Source organism: Cnephaeus nilssonii (genome assembly GCF_951640355.1).
Source record: "Cnephaeus nilssonii genome assembly, chromosome: 21".
NCBI classification, from domain to species: Eukaryota; Metazoa; Chordata; class Mammalia; order Chiroptera; family Vespertilionidae; genus Cnephaeus; species Cnephaeus nilssonii.
In genome coordinates, this window is record NC_137092.1 from 9,655,308 (window position 1) to 9,677,963 (window position 22,656).

At 51.6% G+C, this 22,656-nt stretch overlaps 1 protein-coding gene across 12 annotated transcripts in view; it reads left to right on the forward strand.

Annotated features, from left to right (window-relative positions):
• Window positions 1–22,656, forward strand: part of MAB21L3 (mab-21 like 3) — a 166,130-nt gene that overhangs the window by 133,325 nt on the left and 10,149 nt on the right. For 9 of the 12 annotated variants that reach the window (XR_013812933.1, XR_013812934.1, XR_013812935.1 and 6 more), the window contains 4 exons: window positions 749–2,532; window positions 7,145–7,563; window positions 8,790–8,864; window positions 20,006–20,086. The gene's annotated coding sequence lies outside the window, so the exon portion shown is untranslated. The remainder of the gene's footprint in view (window positions 1–748; window positions 2,533–7,144; window positions 7,564–8,789; window positions 8,865–20,005; window positions 20,087–22,656) is intronic. The other 3 variants (XR_013812936.1, XR_013812937.1, XR_013812938.1) reach the window with 3 other exon arrangements.

Genomic DNA, 22,656 nt, shown 5'->3' on the forward strand with positions numbered 1-22,656 from the left:
ATCCCCCGCCAGCCCCACCACACAGCTACGTGTGCTGGCCGCGCGCCCAGTCGCCATCCGATAGCCCAGAGTCTGTAGAACAAGACAGCACGTGCGGGCTGGCTGGCTCGGGCTCCCTCTCCCTGGCCTGCTCTCCACCCGGGGCTGGCGATTCGGCGGTTTATTCCGGGTGCGGGGCGACAGCAGGCACTTTTGCCACAGGGCACCTCCAGCGTGTGCACCAACCTGCTCGGGGCCTCTGTTCAAATATTGATGACCAGCGGCTTGGTCACGGCCGGTGCCTCTCGCTCCACCCGCCCCGTGGAGCGGGGCTGGCTCCTCTGAAGGCCGAAGGCAGGCCGCTCGGCGAGAGCAGTTTCCAGTCCCGCTCCGAGGGCTCATGGAGGGAGGACCGCCCACAGTGTGTATGTGACGTGTAGGTGAGACGGACACAGCGCCGGGCCCACGCCTGTCCGTCTGAGGCCTCCTGTTGTCAGGACCCGCTCTGGGCGGCGTCTGTCCCCCTGATTGTCCGATCACTGTCCTCCATGACTCCCTCAGGCCACTGGACACATTCGAAGTCACCCGTGCAGTCACCATTTCACCCCCATGAACACAGATCAAATGCAAAGTGCAAATCGCGGTATCCAACTCTGGCTCCTCAGAGTTTTTAAAGGGGAGAAACACATCTTGGTTTCTCAACCTACCCAAGTGCTGCCTGGGAAGGTCCTTTCCTACCTAACATCTCACATCTCTGGTGAAATTTTAGTTTCCAGGGTTCACCGTACACCTGTGCCATGTCCTGGCCTCTGTTAGAGATCGTCTGCAGCTATCAGAAAGGCACGCGTAGATGGAGTAGGAAAAGCTAACTCATGCCTAAAGAGTGCCGTCAGAATGCCAAGGTCTGGGCAGTTAATATGTCTCATGCCTCCCTACAAACTTAAAAGGTCGGTATTAGGACCCCCATTTTGCAGATGAGTAAACTGAGGCTCCTGAAGGTTATGCAATTCTCTTAAGGTCACAAAGGTTTCAGGATTCTGGCCTGCCCAGCCCCTAGGACCCAGCGCCAGTGCTCCGATCTGTGAGCCGTGCCTATGCCAGCTAACAGCTTGTCACCTCCAGGGACTCCTTGGCCCTCGGCAAATGCAGTCCGTCTGCCTCTGCCAGTTGCTTCAGTGTTCGCCAGTCTGACATTCCACCGCAGGAAGGCAGACTCATAAAACATTGTATGCCGTGAAACTGCTGACACAGGCGAATCTTCCAGACAGGGCCCGAAGAACAGACAGCTCATTCTTTTCCTCCCGGTTCCTTCGCCACGGTCAGCGCTCCAGGCGCGGCATGGAGAATCCGGGGCTGTAAACCCAACGCTCGTTCTTGTCCTTTATGGCGAGGGCGTCTCCGCTTTGTCCTTCAGCTGTGCTGTGTCCCCCTGCCTCACCTGTAACCTGAGCAGCGCAGGTGTAATAAGACGAAAGCTCTTCTGGACGCGACTCGTCGGGTGTCTTGGCTTTCGTCTGAGAAACATAACCACGACGGGAACTAGACACCCCGCGGGGTAATCACAGCGGGTGTCCGTTGACTATTTGGTATGTGCGGGCACCGTGCTAAGTGCCTTAAGTCATTTCATTTCATCCTCCCACCACCGGGAGCCGAGAACTGGGAGTGTCCCCATGTTACAGGCGGGAGAACAGGGCACCGCGAAGCGGGACACCTTCCAGGTGACACAGGTGGGGAGCGGCGGAGTTGGGTGGGATTGCAAACCAGCTGGCCTCCTCCCAGAGCCCATGCTACTAACCACTGTGCTACACTGCCGCCCGGACGTAGGCATCATCATGTGTCCCTCGAGGTGTTAAATGGTTAGGTCAGTGGTCGGCAAACTCATGAGTCCACAGAGCCAAATATCAACAGGACAATGATTGACATTTCTTTTGAGAGCCAAATTTTTTAAACTTAAACTTCTTCTAACGCCACTTCTTCAAAGTAGACTCGCCCAGGCCGTGGTATTTTGTGGAAGAGCCACACTCAAGGGGCCAAAGAGCCGCATGTGGCTCGCGAGCCGCAGTTTTCCGACCACTGGGTTAGGGGAACTGTCAAAGGACAAACATTTGGCCTGCACGCTCCTGCCAGAAGATTCCACTCCACACACACACCTGGCTGCGCCGGCCCCAGGAAGGGAGCCTTGCACCCCCACAATGTCAGCTCTGCTGTCTCCCTCGGCCGGTTCTCAGGAGTTTGCAGTTGCTACTCACGCTCTCCCTCCTGCCCGGCCCTCCCGAGAAGCTTCCCCCACCCCAAGGCCAGGCTGCCTGTCTGCCTGCCGTTGGCCCTTCGCGCTCCCTGACCTTCCCTGTGTCCTGAGGGGACTCCCCCAGGGACACCCTTTCCCTCCGTGGCCACGGCCCTGTCCTGTCTGCACGGGCGGCGGCTACTTCGTAGCTTCAGCAGGTCGGACAGCCCCTCACCTTTGTCCACAGCGAGTCGATAAACGTTGCTAGACAGTGGTACCTGGACTGGATCCTGGATCAGGTGACGGACAGTATAATGGAAAAACAGGTGAGCCCAGGAGAAGCCTGTAGTGGGTGAATCCTGCGGTGGCGGCTTCGGTTTTCTCGTTTTGATCAGTGTAGCCTGGTTCTGGTTCTGTAAGATGTTAGCATTGGAGGAAGCTGGGGGGCCTCTCCAGACCATCTTTGCGACTCTTTAAGAAATCTAACATTCTTTCAAAATAAAAAGCTTAAAAGCCAGTCATTAGATGGCTTTGGAGCAGTGTTTAAGGCCACCCTTTTGGAGTCAGACCAACCTAACGTATAATCCTAACCACCAGGCCACTTACTACCTATTCTGTATGATCGTGGGCAAATCAACGGCCTATAGTCTCTCTGAACTTCATTGTTAAATGGCCGGAGATGAATGGAAGTTGGTTTTGTTGCAGAACACACGAGTCAAAGCAAAGCGTTATTCCTGTATTCCATTCATAGCACGGTGCTATAACTATAACAATAGGTTAAGACTATGGCCTGGACTTTCCTTTTCACTGTGTTCCAATGCACGCCTCCTAGCACCTTGACCAGCCCTGTACTTAAGCCACATCCACACATCTACTCAGCAAATGCCTCTGAGTGTTCTAGCCACCGTTCCGCCACCGGTGACATGGCAATGAATGAGACAGGCAAATATGGCTGCTGCAAACAGCTCACATGCTGGTGGAGATAGACAGGCAGTAAGTGAGTAACATGTACAGCGGACTGGTTCTCAGAGTGAGTCCCCCGTCCGGCGGCGGCAGCAGCAGGGCCTGGCAGCTCGTTAGAAATGCACAGACTCAGAGGCCTGGGCGTGGGCACGGCAGATGGGTTAACAAGCCTTCTAGGCGAGTCCTCTTCCAGGTGATTCTGGTAAGTGCTCGGGTTTAAGAACCACGGATACCATGTCAGTGATAATCAGTGTATTGGACTAAAGCAGGAAGTGGGGCGGGGTGCCCGGGTGAGGAGGGGGTTGCAATTTTATTTTATTTTATTTTATTTTATTTTATTTTATTTTATTTTACTTTACTTTTTATATTTTTATTGATTTCAGAGAGGAAGGGAGAGGGAGAGAGAGATAGAAACATCAGTGATGAGAGAGAACCACTGATCGGCTACCTCCCGCACACCCCCTACTGGGGATCGAGCCCGAAACCCCAGGCAGGTGCCCTGAGCGGGAATCGAACCATGACCTCCTGGTTCATAGGTCGATGCTCTACCACTGAGCTACACCGGCCGGGCGGGGGTTGAAATTCTAAATAGGGTGGTCAGAAAAGCCTAACTTTGATGGTGACATCTGCTCAAAGATACAAAGAAGATGAGGGAGTGGGCCTCCAGGGGAAGACTGTTAGGCAGGAGGAATGGCAATGCAAAGGCACTGGGGCAGGAGCAGCCGGGGGTGTTCAGAGAACAGCAAGGAGACCAGTGCGGTCAGACTGGGGTGAGCAAAAAGAGAGGGGGGGAGCGGGAAGAGAGGTGGAAGGTCATGGGGCTCCAGACTACATAGGGACTTGTAAGCCACTGCAAAAAGTTTGACATTTCCTTATCGAAACATAGTTTGTCCACAAACATTCTTCCTCTTCCTGTATAGGTTAGAGCCCTCCCTCACCCCCAGCCCACCTGCCTGTCCTGGTCAACGGCCCTGGGCAATCCCTCTCTTCCTTAGATGCCCCACCCCATGCTGTGGGAAGGAGCCTCTCCCATCCCTAACGCCCACAGGGCCTTGGTTTATCCCGGAGCCACAATGCATCCTGGCCTGGGTATAGGCTTGGCCTGCATTTTGCCCTGTTGGGTTGTGTCCACCTGAAAGAGAAACTTAGTCCTTTTCCCCCGTCCTCCCACTGCCCATCACAATGTCCGTGCATTGCAATGTTGCAGAAATATTTACTGTATTTCCCTTAATGCATCGGGAGAGAAACCAGCGCATTCCTGGCACTGGCTAAGTATTACAAATGTTGCCAACGATTTTGCAATTTTCCTCAGAGGTAATAAGAAAGGAAATGTATAGATTTATTCTCCAACCACCGAAGCATTTTGGATGCAGTTGTAGGACTCGCCCAGAGTTTGACTGAAACCCGCACAGTCACGCCCTATCCCCAGCCCCTCTCCCTGTGCCTGGTGCTTGCAGGGCTCTGTGCTGGCGATGGCTCGAATATCGCGGGAGTATCCTCGATTTACCGCTAGCCTGGGCCAACAGGGACCGGGTAGGAGGTGGGTTTGAATTCCTGCTCCACTCACAGGGGTCTCTTCCCCCTTTTTTTTATTTTTATTTTTTTTTATTATCATGAATCCCGTGAGCATCTGAGGAAGCCTGAGGGCCCTTTCCCAGGACTAGAAGGTTTTAAAATAAAACCTAAGATTAAAGAGGAAACACATTTTACTGACATAGAGTTAAAATTATGTTAAAAGTTGTCAGAATATTAACAAAATAAATTTGTTAGAGTAATACTTTTGCCTCTTCGTTAAGTAACAAGATCTAGAGGCCAATTTGGTGAGGGCCAAAGCCCCGAGGTAACCCTGAGCAGAAGAGAGGTGCGGGGCGGCTCCCAGCAGCTGTCACATGACAGGGAACGAGCTGCACTTCCTGCTCCTGGCCTGGATCCAGCGCCGCCATTGCCGCAGTGGTTGGTGGGCTACATTCATGATGGAAGGAAATGCCAGGTTTCAGTCTGTCTCTGACTCTGACTGGGAGCGGGGAGTGGGGGGAATAATATTTTCCCATCCTATTTCATTCTGTATGCCATGCGGAGACCCTTTAGCCCCAGAATAGAAGGGGGGACAAATTCCCTCTCTCAATTTCAATATCCAGATCTGTAAAACGATGCCAAGTCAATGGCAGCTCTATTTCTAGCAGGAGCGGTAGTAGTTGAGGACGCCCTGGTCATAGTCCGGAATACGCTCTGGGTCACTTCTTCGTCATAACCAGTGTCAGGTCTGTGAGCTGACCCTCCGGCACTCACCTTTTCCGGGTGAGAACTCCTACTCCCCAAGTGTCCCTGGCCGCCTGGGGGAAGACGGCCTGGCAGCCGGAAGGGACGCCCAGCAAAGAGTACGCACTCCGGGTGCAGTCACCCCACCTGCAGCCACGCCCACCTGCAGCCCTAAGTTAGGGAGGGGCACGGGTGAGTCCAGGAAGAAATGTGGGGGGTACAGAAAAGGGGACAGTACTTGGGACAGTCTCCCCTAGCTCACACCTCGTCCACAGGGCCGGCTGGGTCCTCTTTCTGTCTGTGGTCATGGTCTCAGCGAGGATGTTCTCAAAACCCGCCAGTGCAGTCCATGATACCTTGCCCATGCCTACCTGGCCCGTGTCTTCTAACTCATCCTCCACTTATGTTCCACCTTAAAATAGTGCCTTGACTCTCCTTGAGTGACATGAAGTTGGGTTTCCAAGCACCTGAAAGGGATTTCCTCTTGGCCCAGCCCTCGGAATTGTTCTCTTCGTAGACCTTGCGATTTTTTTCAAGCTCCACAGTGCGCAGCTCCTCAAACCGGTTTGCATCCGAGTCACCCAGGAATCCGGGCCAATCCGGACGGCTGGGTCCACCCCCAGCGATTCTGATTCTCTAGGCTGGGGGGCAGGGGGGCGGGGCGCTGAGAATTTGCATTTCCAACACACTCTCAGGTTTTTTTTCCCCTCTGGGAGCCCCGTTTCCTCATTATTAAAACAGGGCAATAACACCTTCTTTACATGGCTGTCAAGGAGATGAGAAAATGGTAAGATATGTAAATGTATTCAAAAGCACTAAGCCCCTAACAGAAATGTAATAACTACTGGTTCGTTCCCTCGTTCCCTGGAAGGCGCACTGTGGGAAGAAGGCCGAGTCTTGAAGAGGCAGCAGAAAGTAGCTGGGGAGGAAGGGAGTGAAGAAACAACAGTGCTGGGGTGCTGGGGTGCATGGAAAACAGGCCATTTAGAAGCTGCCAGCAGCTACACTTGGCTGAAGCAGGTTCATGGGTCACGTGTACATATGCAGGGACTTGATCACAAGGGCCTTTTGTGCTGTTTTACACACACACACACACACACACACACACACACACAACACAGGCCAAAATAGAGTCCCTTTCGCTAACCGAGTCCCAAACCAAAACTTCATGACCAATGGCGTTGCAGGGGTGGGATTTTAAACCAGTCTGTCTGACATGTCCTCCTCAATCCTCAGGTGCCAAGTTAGATTCACAGGAACAGATGAAATAGCCCAAGGAGAGAAACCCTGAGGGCTGAGTGCCGGGAACAGCAACGTTTATGAGTAATCCTAATGGAGCTCACCTCAAGGTTAATGACACCGGGTGGGGCTCGTAATATCGGTGAACAAGCAAACTCTGGTTTAAACGGACCTCAGGTCGGCCTCGGTCAGTGGCACCCACAGCATCCAGTGCAGCACTCAGGAGGGAGAAGCAATGCAAGAAAACATCCCCCAGAGGCCCTAGTGGTTGAGCGTCAACCTATGAACCGGGAGGTCGCAGTTCGATTCCCGGTCAGGGCACAGGCCCGGGTTGTGGGCTCCATCCCCAGTGGGGGCCATGCAGGAGTCAGCCAATCAATGGTTCTCTCTCATCATTGCCGTTTCTCTCTCTCTCTCCCTCTCCCTTCCTCTCTGAAATCAATAAAAATATATTTAATAATGATTTTTTAAAAATAGGCTGTAGGGCCCATGCCGGGAGCTAGAGGAAAGACAGCTGATGGTCATTAGCAGGTGGAGGATCCTCATATGCAGGTGAGCAGCTGCCCTGGTCCATCGCCCTCGACGGGTGGCTCTTCCCCAAGAGCTGTTGTGTGAGTGAGACCCCCCTGATGTGCCAAAGCCTAGAAATCATCTGGGAGGAAGATACTGGGAACCACGAGTTGTCACAGAAATAAATAACGTTCCCTTTCCTCTTCTTTAAGACAGTCAAGACCCCCACGTGGGTCCGATTTCGTCCGGCCCCAGCTCTCCTGCCGGGCTCGGCCCAACCACCACGGACCAGCAGGGTCCGCGCAGCCCCGGCCTGAGGGCTCGCCTCTCCTGCCACCGGCTCCGGGCCCGGCTGACCCGAGGAGGACAGATGACCCGCCAGCCAGGTAAGGGAAGCGAGGAAGCTAGAATGGGCTCTACGCTCTTCCTGTGCGGGACAGACCAGAGAGGAGGCCCTGCGCCCCTCGTAGGAGGCCCAAGATGGGACCCCTGAGGGGATTCCTGTAACCCCGTCTCCGCATAAGGAAATCCAGTGCTTACGAAAACACAAGCTATCAGATAAACGGGGCAATTTCAAATGTATTCCCCCCTTAAAGGGTGATGTAAGTAGCCGTTTATTCTCTCTCGCCTTAGGGCAGTGGTCGGCAAACTCATTAGTCCACAGAGCCAAATATCAACAGGACAACGATTGAAATTTCTTTTGAGAGCCAAATTTTTTAAACTTAAACTTCTTCTAACGCCACTTCTTCAAAATAGACTCGCCCAGGCCGTGGTATTTTGTGGAAGAGACACTCCAGGGGCCAAAGAGCCGCCTGTGGCTCGCGAGCCGCAGTTTGCCGACCACGGTCTTAGGGAATACATTATGCAGACAATCAGGCACCTGCCCGGGGCCTGGTCCTCCCCGGATAATGAACCGGCCTTCGTTATCCTCAAAGGTGTTTTCTAAGAAGAAAACCTGTGGCCCGGCGCTTGGAAAAACGGGACCCCTGTCCTGATGTCACAGAGCGCGGGCCTGGGTGTGGCTGCTCGGAAGGGATGGGGCTCTGGTGGGACGGTCACAGGCTGAGAAAGGTTCCATCAGAAGGAAGGGAAACACCTGTGCTGGTGGGACCCGCATCTCCGTAGACCTGTCCCGAGTACAGCGGGAGGGGGCGGGCGGGGAGAAGCAATTCTGAACCCATCAAGCTGTTGAAACAGCCGTGTCGGGGCAAAAGGCCTCCTCGGAGGACACCCGGTAACACCTGTGCCCCAGGAGCCCGTGTGCCGGCTCTGAAGTACCTGGGGCTGGAACGTACTCTCCCACAGGCTGCACCTGGGAGCCTCCCGGAACACTGTGTTCCCGTCTGTGATGGCGCCTGGGAATGCTAAGGCTCGGAGCTGTGCTCTGAAGAGAACATCTCCCCAGGCAGTGCCCCCGGGAGGGAGAGCCTAAGGGGCTGGGTCCCAAGAGGTGGGGGCTCGGTGGGAGCTCCCTCAGCCCCACGGTCATTTCTGCAGTTCCCTTTGGGGTCCCCCAGGTGGGCCTGGCCCGCATCTCCCATCAAGGCCCAGCCCAGCAGGAGTGAGAAAGGCTTCTCCCCCGCGGTGTTTCACAGTTGATGCATCTTTACAGGGAGGGACCCCCTGCCGCAGGCGGAACGCTGTTCTCCCGGGTCAGGCGCCCATGGAGTCCTGCTGGTGGGATGAGGTAAGAATTCGCTTCGGCGGCGCCGGAGCGATGGTTCTGCTTGTTGATTTGTTTGCTGAGGGACCTTTTCCCAAAGAAAACGCACAGGAGCACACTGCGTGAAGGCCCAGCTGTCCGGTGGCATCGGGAGTCGGTTCTCTCCGGTTCCCTTCCCTCCTGGGCGCCCCTGCCCCTCGGAGGCCTTCGTCAGGTCACCCGGGACCCCCAGGGTGTCTCCACGAATATGGCTAAGTGTCGGCTCCTGGGCTGGATTCTTGGATTCCTGCACGATCAGGCTCCATGAGCAGAGCCCCCTTTCCAGCAGAGCCCCGCACACTGCATCCGGTCCGTCCTGCGCCTGCTGCTGCCCGGTGCCCCCGGGAGACCCCGGTATGAAGCCGAGACAACCCGGCAGCTCCCACCCAGCACGGGGCTGTGGGCGGGGCTCCTGGCATTTCATCTGTACAGGCCCCGATCCCGTAAGAGCCTCACTGGGCTGCCAGCAGCTGTGAATAACACCCCAATTCCAGGGCTACCCCAATGGACTGAATTGGTCATCTCAGGATGAATGTGTCCGTAATACGGGCACCGAAAGCTAACCGGGGCGTTCTGATCTGGGGTGGAGGAGAGAAAGGTTACCTTATTTCTGAGCATCTCATGCCAACAGCCCACTTCAGGTGCTGCTCCTGCATAATTCAGAGGCAGGGTCACAATGTCACGGAGGAAACCTATAATTAACATCGGAGCGCACTCATTAGGCTCTAAGTGGACTCCGCTTGTTCTTAAAAGGGTGGGGGAGAGACAGAGCGGGAACTTGGCCTCGATTTTTATTCAGGGAAACGGCCTTTTGTGGTTTCGTAATTTTTGCGAGGAGATAAGAACACGTGTAAGGTACAGTCGCTGCTTAAATGACACGGCCATCTTACAGAGGCGGTCACAAGGTTTCCAGAAAGTAGCAGGGCCATGATCCGCGGGGTAGCCAATGGGGTGCCAGATGTGATCGAGCCCGACACCATTCTCTCCCCGCCGCCTCGTGTCCCGAGAGCAAGGCAGTCAGTCAACATCCCTCAGCGCCGCTGCGCTGCTCGCCGTGCAATCTGCATGGCATTCATCCGGCACGTTTATATGCAGCTGATAAGGAAGCCGGCGTCGGTTACGCCGGGCCACATCGGCGACTAAAAGAACCATTCTTGTACGCCACCTTCTTTTGTTGGGCCTCGTGGACACGCTGGTGGGATTGGGGTATTTCTGAAAAGCCAAAGAGAGTGGGAGAAAGGCCAGCACTGGGCCGGGGGAGGGGAGGAGAGGAGGCGTCTGGGGAGGTGGCTCCGTGGTTCTGACCCCAGAGGCGCTGGAATCGGATATTTTTTTGAAGTACCAATGTTGGGCCCCACCTCCAGAGGTTGTGATTTGACTGGGGGTGGGACCCAGACACTGGCATTTTCCATGCCTCCTCGGGGGTTTCAGTAAGCAGATGGGGTTGAGAACCACTGGAGAGCAAGGTCTGGGTGTCAGACAGCGCTGGGCTGAAAATCCCAACCCCGACACGCAGAACTATTCTTCCTGCGTGTCCCTCGTATATTAAAGGAAAAGAAAGCCGGGCCCGTGTGGCTCAGTGATTGAGTGTCGAGCTAGGAACCAGGAGTTATGGTTCGATTCCTGGTCGGGGCACACGCCAGGGTTGCAGGCTCGATCCCCAGTGTGGGGCGTGCAGGAGGCAGCCAATCAGTGATTCTCTCATCACTGATGTTTCTATCCCTCTCTCCCTCTCTGAAATCAACAAAAACTTTTTTTTAAAGAAAAAACCTATGCTGTTGGGTGGCTGTAAGCATTAAATTAGTATGTAGAGCATAGAGTTGTTTCTCAGTAAAGTCCACTCTTCTTTCCTTTAAAGAAGTGCCCTGACATCATCCAGGGAGAGAGAACGGAAGCGAGGATAAGAGAGGGGCCGGACACTGCGAAGGTCCTCAGTACAGGCTCGGTGTATCTGAATTCTCTGTTACCTTCTGCTCTCTCCTTCTTTTCTGGAAAAAATGCCCATGTCAGTCAATGGCTGATCTGCAGGATGTGGATCTACCCACTCGGTGATCTGCTGGACTTCGTTCGGGCCGGGCAGCTTCCGTGTACCTGCCATTGGACAGGTTTTCTGCCCGTGGAAGTTAAGGTTCAGGAGAACCTTTTCATGGGAACAGCATGGAGATGGGAGGAGACTGACCGGGCCAGAGACTTCACTCTTCTGTGTCACACACGCCTTCTGCTGCACGCACTGATTTCCTGCCAACCCAGCCCTCCTGAGAGGCCTCCGTGAGAGAGCAGGGCATTCAGCATGGCCCTTCGGGACATCAGAGGCCCTTTTCATTCCCACCCCTGACCTGAGCGCACAGCCTGCGGGAAACTCTGGAGGCCGTGCATGGAGCTCCAATGAGTGGGTAGCAACCATCGACGCCTTTGGTTCCTGGAGCCGCCCTGGCCACAGAGGCCAACGTCGTACCCCAGGCTCGATTGTTCTTGATTCCGCTTGCACTTCACAAGCTGAAGGAAATGGGGCGGGGGAATCAGAGCTCTCCATTCGGGTACACCTGATCCTCGGCCGGCAACCCTGCCCCTGCCACTGAGTGGCATCAGCCTGTGTCCAGCGGTGACACAATAGGGTCTCCTCCAGCTGAGGGGGCGGCCTCTGCTCCGTCGTGGGGCGTGGGGCCTTTTATTCGTACGCCTGCCTTTGCGCAGAGCTCCTGCCCGGCCCTGGGCCAGCTCCCTGGGCTCGGGGTCTTTGCCAGCCCACATCCAGGGGCTGGGATTCCCAGTGTTCCCGCTGCAGAGTCTCCCGCAGGCAGGAGGCTTCGGCCCGGACATCACAGCCCAGATCAGGGAGGAGAGACGGGGAGGTGGCGCTGGTCTTTGGTGTAGCCCCTCGTTCAAGGAGCTGCCAGCCCACCGGCCGTCCACCACTGGGGTTGGCAGCTCTCTGCCGTTGACGTCTAGAATATTCAAATGGGCAGGATGGTTGCTCCCACAGGCAGGAGGGGACCCTGGATTCGGGGTCCTCCCTTCTCCCTTCATTCGCCCAGACCCCCCAGCCCTGTTCCCTGCGGTCACCAAGCACCGGAGCCATGCCAGGGTGCAGCTATTTTTACTAGAGTGTGAAGGTCCTCGGGGTACAAACTATATTTAGCAGAGGTTAAAGTTCACATTACACAATCAGAGGGGCACAGGATGAAATCATTAAACAGCCCGTGGACTTTTGCCGCCCTAATCTCTCTCTCAGTCCCTCCTACAAACACCTCTAGCCCTTCCTTTTCTCAGGAGAGGGAGTCCTTTGCTTTTTATTCATTTATTTATATTGATTTCAGAGAGGAAGGGAGAGGGAAAGAGAGATATCAATGATGAGAGAGAATCATTAATCGCCTGCCTCCTGCACGCCCCGTACTGGGGATCGAGCCTGCATCCTGGGCATGTGCCCTGACCAGGAATCAAACCATGACCTCCTGGTTCATAGGTCGAAGCTCAACCACTGAGCCACACCTGCCGGGCAGTCCTTTGCTTTTTAGGCCTCATGTCCCTCCCTCTGCCTCAGATGAGATCTTCCTATAGCCATCAAAACCCTCGAGTTAGCAGGAATCTCTGTGGAAATGTTAAATGGGACCCTTTCCAATGTGGAAAAATGTGACCTAGCAGTGTCCGCCAACCTTTTGGACCTCACGGACCACCGGTTGGTGACCGCTGGCCTAAAGGGTCTTAGGAACGCAAGCTGCCCACCTGCAGGCTTGACAAGCTAAAGCAGCAGCCCCGCCTCCCAGCCCCAGGGGGCTAAGGGCCCTGCTGGACCGCCTCCAGCCCTGCCCAGTTCCTGCCTCTGCTCTGGCACAGGTGGGACTCTCAAGGGCACCTCTTCAGACAGGGAGTCCTCACGTACCCTCATCGACAGGTTCTCAGAACTGCAGCGAAACTACGTGTAATGAAACCTGTTTTACCGAAGGTCAGTTGCTCTAAGCAGAGGCTAAGACCCTATGGCATCTCATCGACGTTATAAGGAAACAGTATTCGAGGACCTGCTGCATCCCCCGTCATCAGTCTCCGTCTGCGTCTGCGCGCCAGGGAGCCCCGCCTGACGCCAGGCCCAGGAAACCTTAGTGACGGTCCTTCAACGGCCCGACATTCCATGGCTGCTTTTTGGGGGAAACTGCGGTGACAGATGCTCGGGCGGCTGCCACTTTGCTGTAAAAGTGCCGTCAGCAGGCCCAGCAGCATCCGTACCCCCGGTGAGGGCATGAGACATGCAGGATCCCATCCCAGGCCAAGGAAACCGGCATCCGTCCTTTAGCGAGATCCTCAGATGACTCCGGTGCATCTTCCTGCTCATGAGCACGGGCCTCCGTGATCACCGGATGGGAAACCGAGCGGCCTGCCTCCGGGAGCCCAGAGGAGGGGTCCTGGCGCAGGGAGTCCTCTGCCTTCTGTTCAGAAGTTAGCTTCTCTACGAAAAGGGGTTCTGCACCCTATATTTTGCCAGAAGCCAGTCACAAGCCAACGGACAAAGAACAGGAAGCTGGCCACACAGCGGAGCGCTCAGCGTAGGGAACGGAGCCGCGGATATTTTTCTTTGTTGGTGTTGCCACTATTGATTCGTTTATTTTTTAACTTTCGATGTTACTTTGTCTTGGTTTCAGGCGCACAGCATAGTGGTTAGACAGTCGGAGACTTTACAAAGTGTCCCCCCAATATTTCCAGTGCCCCCCTGGTACCACACATAGTCATGGCAATACCACTGACTCTATCTCCCTCCCCAGGCTCTGGTTCGTGACTGTTTTGTCATTGCCAATCTGTGCTTCTTCATCCCTTCCCCTCTGTCACCCAGGCCCCAGCCCGGAGCTGCGCTATGAAGCAAAAAAGGAAAAAGCTGCCGAAACCGGTTTGGCTCAGTGGATAGAGCGTCGGCCTGCGGACTGAAAGGTCCCTGGTTCGATTCCGGTCAAGGGCATGTACCTTGGTTGCGGGCACATCCCCAGTAGGGGGTGTGCAAGAGGCAGCTGATCGATGTTTCTCTCTCATCGATGTTTCTAACTCTCTATCCCTCTCTCTTCCTCTCTGTAAAAAATCAATGAAATATATTTTTTTAAAAAAAAGGGAAAAAGCTTCATATGAGACATGTGAAGCGCCAGCATGTCTCCGAATAGAGAGGGAAGATGAGCATGCCCCTGGCAATACTGTTACAGATAACCGGAGAAGAACCAGGCAATGCTTAGAGTGATGGAGTTACATTTATTATTATTATTATTATTATTATTATTATTATTATTATGCGCGGGCCCAGAGGAAAATGTCTCTCCAATTCTGGGTTCCAACATGGAGGAACTTTCCCTATTTATATGTTTTTACCTTCTTTGTCTCCCAAATATGGGGTGTTTCCGGCCCCCTTTGCGAGTTCTTGAAGAGCCCCCTATGTGCTGGGGCTTTGAGACCTCAACCAAAGGCCTGGCCTGGTGCCAGCACTGGTAACTTCGTCTGGGGAAGGTTTACTGGCCTCTCTGAAGTGGGAGTAGTCTCATTTTCCTTATTATTTAAGCAAGCCAGCATTTCCAGAAGCCCAATAGCAGGGTTAACATTTCAAACAGCAGGTTTTATATAAGACGGATGCTTCAATACAATAGGTGGACTCTGAACACACGCGGTGACTTAGGACTTTCCCACCTGACCGTAAGGAACCTCGTGTAAGAAAGAGGCCCCAAGGAGGGCACACACGCTTTCGGGGGAGGCGGGGAGCCAGGGGACAAGTTCCCACTGTTCCCGTAGCCACGCCGTCTAAAGACTCCCCTCAGTTCTTCGGTGAGCGAACCCAGGTTCTGCGAGAGCGGCAATGGCTGCGTAGGTCACATGCGCCGATGTTAAGGTCTCCTGCCATGCCTCCCGGGTCTCGCTGCATGGGAAGGTTCACTCATTCGCAACAGGTCCTTCCGTGGCTTATAAAACGCCGCAGGAAGCGTCCTCTCTGGGTTTCTAGGCTGGCCGTGACCTCTCTGCGTCTCTTCCCATGGAAGTCCCGGAACGCAGGGAGCGGGTGTGTGGCTCGTTGGGAGTGTCCTGCCGCAGGATGGACCGGCTGGCTGGGGCTGTTCCCCGGGCAGGGCAGCAAGACAAAGGCAGCTGGGCCCACAGCTCAGCCAGCCCCGCGAGGGCGGCACCCCGAGGAGAGCGGGAGGGCTCCCACATGTCAAGGGGGGGAGGGGGGTCCAGATCCCGATGAAATGGAGCGAGTGCGGTCCACCCTGTCCCTCCCACTGAACGGGGCCTGAGCAGGGACGGCTGCAGGGCTCTGACTAGGAAGTGGTGGCAGGTGGACTGGGGAGGACACCAGAGCTCAGAGTGCCACTGACCAGCCGTGACTTTCCCGCGTGTCCTCTGTGTCCCCCGGGCTGGGTTTGGGGGCAGCCCCAGAATTTAAAAATGAGCATGAGGTTTGGATGAAGAGAGCTCCCTCTCGTTCTGGTGCAATTAACACTCAGCAAGTGGGCGGTGGGGTGGGGGGGGGGAACCCCAACGGTTGTGAAAGGCAATTAGGTAGCATCTATCAAAAATTGAAATCTGCCTGCCTCTTAACCCTCAGTTCCACTCTTGGAAATTTAACCCACTGAAATATTTGTAATGTGCTCAGGGGTGTTTACTGTGGTCTTAGGTGTAATGGCAACTGAATATAATAATTAATAAAGCATGATAAATGACGATAGATGAACTTACATTTAAAGTATACATAAAAAATAAAGTCTGGAATATCACACTGTGGAAAAAATGACCATTTTAGAACAGTTATATTGGAGCCAGGTCTACTGGCATGGGAATAAGCTGTGATATATTGTTAAATGACAAAGACATTTGTTAAATAGTGTACATATACACCCACAATCCGGGTTTTATAATTGTGAGAGAGAGAGAGAGAGAGAGAGAGAGAGAGAGAGAGAGAGAGAGAGAAATGATAATTGGATAATTGACTGGACAAGGAGCCAGAAAGATAAAAACCAAGCTGATATCAGCAGTTATTTCTGAGGAGTAAGATAAGATAGATAGAAAAGGTACTTGCACTTTTTTACTAGCTGTGTGTGTGTGTTAACAAAGAACACGTGTGTGTTTTTAAATAAGTTTTATGGATTTTGGAGAGAGAAGGGGAGAGGGAGAGAGGGACCTGGATAGGTTGCCTCCTGGACATACCCCGACCGGAGATTGAACCGGACACCCTGGCAAGTGCCCTGACTGGGATGGAACCGGTGACCTTCTGGGGCCCAGGATGATGCTCAGCCAGCGGAGCCACACTGGCCAGGGCAAGAACAAATATTACTCTTGACACTTTTCTAAAAATGGAAAAAGACCTACTTAGGCAAGTTTGATAGCAGTATCCTCCGGTGTTCTCATTTAGAAATTCACTGGCTAGCCTCTCACTGTTTCTGGGAATGTGGCGTTTTGTTCATTTTCCTTAAGAAAGGTCTATTATCTCATTTAGTATCTCCCAGTGCAGCGATTTTCAACCTTTTTCATCTGCTGGTACACAAACAAATTACTAAAATTCTGCGGCACAAGGCAGGACAGTTTGCCGCTCTAACAAAAAAATAATAATAATAGATGTAATTTTGATCATTCCCACCGGATGGCTATTGTTGTGGTGGCCGTTGTCATGTTGTTATATGACAATCTAAAGGAAAGGTGGCCTGTGTCCTGACTGAACAGGCAGGTACTTCATGTTGGGAAAATCCTCGCGGCCCACCGATGAAAAAATCGCCCTCCTGGTGTGTAAGTTTTCTATTGTTGCAACACCAATTACCTCTGCATTTACCAGCTCAGAACAACCAAAATTAATTTTTTTCATGTTTTCATTGATTAGTTTATTTGAGAGAGAGAGAGAAGCATCAATTTGTAAAACAACCAAAATCATTATCTCGTCTCGTCCCTGAGAGCCAGGCGGCCGGGGGTGTCTTGGCTGGGCGCTTCCGTCAGGGTCTTTCTGGAGGGTCAGTCAAGTTGTCGGCCGGGGCTGCCGTCTCTGAAGGTCTGACCAGGCCTGGAGGGTCCGCTCGCAAGCACCTCACACAGCTGCTGGCGGCAGAGCTGGGCTCCTCGCCGGCTGGGGCGAGAGGCCTCCGTTCCTCCTCACACAGGACTCTTCCAGGGCTGCTCACAGCGTGGCAGCTGGCTTCCCCTCCAAGGAGGAGCCAGGGCGACCACGGTGGAAGCTGGGATGACTCTTCAGCGTCATCTCAGAAGGGACGTACTATCCTCCTGTTATAGTCGAAGGTCACACAGACCGACGACACCATTGAGGGCTGTCTTGAAGATTGGTTACCACAGCTGCTCGCTTTCTCTTCTCCCGAAGTTCATAGACCTTCTAAGAACGTGTCAAGTGCAGCTCTATCCCTACAGCCTCATTGGTCCATTTAGGGGCCCTGGAACATCCATTCCTTCACCAAAGAAAAGGCCATGCACTAGTAGAAAACTCTAATTTTCAAGAAGCCCCAGCCTTTTCCTGTGAACAAAGGAATTTTGATTTCCCTAAAGTGTGATGATTAAGGAGAATTGGGTGAAAGTGGGAATGTAAAGAAATGATCCAGCCCTAACTGGTTTGGCTCAGTGGATAGAGCATTGGCCTGTGGACTGAAAGGTCAGTTTCGATTCCGGTCAAGGGCATGTACCTTGGTTTCGGGCACAACCCCAGTAGGAGGTGCGCAAGAGGCAGCTGATCGATGTTTCTCTCTCATCGATGTTTCTAGCTCTCTATCCCTCTCCCTTCCTCTCTGTAAAAAAATCAATAAAATATATCTAAAAAAAAAGAAAGAAAGAAAGAATTGATCCAGAAGGAAAACATGGGGAATAACCAGGCACCTCAATGAGAATCCGTTCAACAAGGGGTCATGTCATCCGCTCCTACCTTGCAGCCCAGTCTTTAATCCTTACAAGCCAAGACAGTCGCCTCTGTTCTCAAGTGGGAATTCCCATCAGCCGCAGAGACGAGGAAGTGGAAAGCTTGCCAGCTTGAAGATCAGCAGCAAAGGCTACTAGAATCATCTGCTACTGAGAACATATTAGATGGCAATCAATGAAACCTGCGGGTTAAAGGACCCCTATGGCTATGCCCAAGAACAACATGAAGTACTCCAAGGCATGGCATAGCTGAGCATTTAGAAGAGAATTTCTTGACATGTGCATACCCCTGACTGCAAAAGATGCATATTTACTCCTAGGAGTAAAATTGGATGGTGTTATTCTGTATAGCGCAGGTTCTGCCAAGCATTTAAGTCTTTTCATAATATGCTTGTAGATAAGATAGAGAAAGGAAAGTAAGAGTTGATTCATCCTAAGTTGAGCAATCCTAATGCAAAGACTGCTGACTAAATCATTGTTGTCAACTTGAAAGCAGTACCAGGCCTCAGGATTTTGAGTTTGGCCTTGCCTCATTTACCATAAACTATTTGAACAAAGAAAATGTGCTGATTATATTTGCAAGTGCTATCGACTTAGACAAGCGAGCCAAGAAGTTGGATAATAAAATCTGAATTCCCCAAGGTCTCCCACAGGCTGAAATGATAGGACAGAGCCCATGGCCTGACAATGGGCAGGAAGAAGCAGCATAAAACCCTGCCCAAGTACAAAATGGGAGAGACCTGGCACAAGACCAGCTGCTGCAGGAAGGCTTGAAGGGAACTACAAATTTAATATGAGTCAGCAGCTTGCCAGCTCTGCCAAGAAGGCAATGCAAAAAATTAGTCTGCATTGTCAAGGCCACAGAGCTGGGAATCTTGATCTGATGAAATGCGGATCTCATCTGTGAAAATGTGCATTCCTGGAATGATTGACAGAGTCCTCTGTGACCGTATGTACCTCCTAACACCAAGGTTATACCGTTCTCGGTTTATAACACTTCCCTGAGTGACCAGTCTGGTAATTCTAATTTTTTTTTAAGGAAATACATTGATTTCATTCTTTTTTATGTGTTCAAACGATATTTATTGAGAAAAAAATATTTTCCAGGTACTCTGCTAAAAGCCAGGAACACACAGATACCTCTTATCCCAGTGATTCATTCAAACACCAATATAGGCAATATAGGCACTGTTGTGAAGAGATTTGGTCAATGTAATTAAGGTTCCGGGTTCCAGGTTAGTAAACCTTAAGAAGAGAAATTATCTGGATGGGCCTGGCCTGATCACATGGGCACTTCAAAAGTAGAGTTTTCACTGGTGGCAGAAGAATAAGTCAGAGGTTCAAAGCATGAGAAGGACTTTATGCACCATTGTTAGCTGGACAATAGAGGGGACCACATGGTAAGGAATACTGCTGGCCTCTGGGAGCTGAGAGTTGCCCCCAACTGACAAGCCAGCAAGAACCTCAGTCCTACAACCACAAGGACTTGAATTCAACCACAGAATGAGCTTGGAAGAGGCACCTGAGCCTCAGAAGGGCAGCCCTTGCCAACACCTTGATTTCAGCCCAGTGAGGCCCTGAGCACAGCATTGAGCCACACCATGCCCAGACTTGTAACCCACAGAAACTATGAGGCAACATGTCGGTGTTGTTTACAACACTAAGTTTGTGACAGTTTATTATACAACAATAGAAAACTAACACGGAATCGATAAACAATGAAGTAAGTGCTCTGATTGAGCGACGTTGCAGCCTACCTGGTTGGTTGATCCATCAAAATCCATTTCCCCTTCTCTCTCATGCCTTCATGATCTGATTGGCTGTACTCCTAGCTCCCAGTGAGGGGCTGGTCGGTCTAAAACAGGGTCGCTCAACTTGAGCACTGTTGACAGTTTGGCCTGGATAATTTTGGGGGGGCGCAGGGGTCCTATCATTGTAGGGTGTTTAGAAGCATCCCTGGCCGCTACCAAATGTGTGCCAGTGGCATATGCTTTCCCTGTCCCCCACGGTGACAATCAAATGTGTCTCTAGATATTGCCAAGTGTCTTTGGTCTGAGGAGAGGGAGAGGGAGCAAAATCACCCCAGTTGAGAACCACTGATCTGAAGGGTAAGTTCACCCATCTTGCTGATGATTGGCTAGAATAGGCATGTGACCACACTGGGGAAATGAGGTGCAAAGAGAGTTTTGGGAGAGGTTCTGAGAAGTCTTCCTTTTCCAGGAGGGTTACTGGAAGTAACTCTTTCTCTCTTTCTCTAGATGTGGTTCCGGGAGCAGCTGCAGCCATCTCGAACCCAGCATGGCGATGAAGCCAGTCCTCCCTCTAGACTGCTCCTTATGGTGAGCCAGTTAATTTCCTTATTGTTCAAGGCAGTTAAAGATTATTCAAGAGAGCTCAGAGAGTAGCTGGTTTTTGCAGCTAAAGTTGCCTAACTTGTGCCAGTGTCCAAGGGGACAGCGAAGTCCAGAGAAAGATGCATCTCAGAGGCTGAGCCAAGACAGAGAGAGAAAAGAGGGTAGGCCCAGAAGAGCACAGTCCATAGAGCGCTTCATGCCACACATTTTTTAAGAAGATCTACTCTCTTAGCAGCTTTCAAATATGCAATCCAGGGCTATGAGCCATCGTCACCACGCTGTACATTACATCCCCATAAATTCTACAACTTTGTAGCTTTTGACTCCTTTGCCTATTTCACCCACCCTCCACGCCCCCCTCTGGCAACCACCAATCTGTTATCTGTATCTATGAGCTTGGTTTGGGGTTGGTTTGTTTTCCTTTGTACATTCCACAGACAAGTGAGATCATACGGCATTTGTCTTTGTCTGTCTGACTTATTTCTCTTAGCATAATGCCCTCGGTGCGCATCCATGTTGTCACAGATGGCAAGATTTCATTCTATTTATGGTTGAATGATATTCCAGTGTGTGTGTGTGTGTGTGTGTGTGTGTGTGTGTGTGTGTGTTTCACATTTTCTTTATCCATTCATCTATCGATGGACACTTAGGTTGCTTCCATATCTTGGTTATTATAAATAATGTTGCAATGAACGTAGGAGTGCATATATCTTTTCGAATTTGTGTTTTTGTTTTCCCAGAACAAAATACCCAGAAGTGGGATTGCTGAATCAAAGGGTAGATCTATTTTTTTAAATATATTTTTATTGATTTCAGAGAGGAAGGAAGATGGAGAGAGAGAGAGAAATGTCAATGATGAGAGAGAATCACTGATCGGCTGCCTCCTGCATGCCCCACACTGGGAACCAAGCCCCCAAACTGGGCATGTGCCCTGACCAGGAATCAAACTGTGACCTCCTGGTTCATAAATTGAAGCTTAACCACTGAGCCACTATTTTTTGATCTGTGGGCTATTTTTCAATCTTTTGAAGAAGCTCTATATTGTTTTTCATAGTGGCTGCACCAATTATAATCGCATCAACAGTGTACAAGGATTCCATTTTCTCTACATCCTCGCCAACACTTGTTATTTCTAGCCTTTTTGATAATAGTCATTCCAGCAGGTGTAAGGTGATATCTCACAGTGGTTTTCATTTGCATTTCCCTGATGATTAGTGATGTTGAACATCTTTTCCTTATCTGTTGGCCATATGTATGTCTTTGGAAAAACGTCTATTCAGATCTTCTGTCCATTTTTTAAGCAAGTTGTTTTTTTGCTTGTTTTTGCTATTGAGTTGTATGAGTTCTTGATATATTTTGTAGGTTAACCCCTTATCAGATTATGATTAGCAAATATTTTCTCCCATTCAGTAGATTGCTTTTTCATTTTGTTGATTGTTTCCGTTGCTGTGCCGAAGCTTTTTAGTTTGATGTAGTCCCACTTGTTTATTTTTGCTTTTGGTACTAGATCACATCACATATTTGATCCTAACACCACCCCGGAAGAATATACTATTATCCTCAACGTATATCTCAAGAAAGTCAATGGCTTATTCATTGTTACAAGGCAATGATGAGTCAAGATTCAAACGCAGATTTTCTCCTGCCAGATATACCTTTCCCCATACTTCTTTAAACCACGACTTCTTTCTCGTCATCCTCCTGCTCAACAATATTCAATGCATTCCATTGTCTCTAGAAAAAAGCTCAAACTGAGGAGCTAAGGAGTCAACGTGTTCCATAAACTTGCCTCTACTGATCACTCCACAATGTGTGGGTCCTCTCCAGGTGGGCCTTACCGTGGGCTCCCCCCTCTGTAGAAACAGATGATTGTTTCTTCTCCACTCCTTTTAGTCCATTACTTCATAAAGTCCACGTTTCTTCCTGAAATTGTGCAAAATAGCCCTAGCTGTCAATGAGGTTTCTTCCTCTTACCTCTTAGAGCATTTACTAAGCTCACGCCACCCGATGTCCTCAGGCTGCACCACATGGGGTCCTACTAGTGGCGTCATAAAAGCACTCGGCAGTCTAGTCCCCACCTGCTTATGGAGACCCCATCACCATGTACCGTCTCCTTCTCATTCATCCTCACTGAGGCCTTCCTCTTGGGGAGCTTCACCCCATTTCCGCACGCCCTCTCACTGTGAGAACTCCGGCGTCTGCCTTCTGAAGCCCTGCATCTCAACCCTCCCAGAGGGGCCGGGCGGGGTGATCCACACCCAAAAAGCAAGGTCACTCTTGGTCACCTAAAGGCCCAAGCAGCTTTGCTGGTGCCTTCGCTCCTTCATCTCGCACCCCAAGGACAGAGTCCAAGGAAAACAGAAACAAACCTCGTCTTCAGCCTCCTTCTGTAGCCCCTTCCCTAATGGGGCTCCGCTGGAGTGAACACAGGCCCCAGGCTGCCTCCTTTCTTCCTTGTGTTTCTAGAAATGACATTAGCCGCTGGGTTTTGGCTGCTTACTCTGGGCCAGGCATTCGTATGCGAAGCACCAGACAACTTACCTCATTTAATTAGC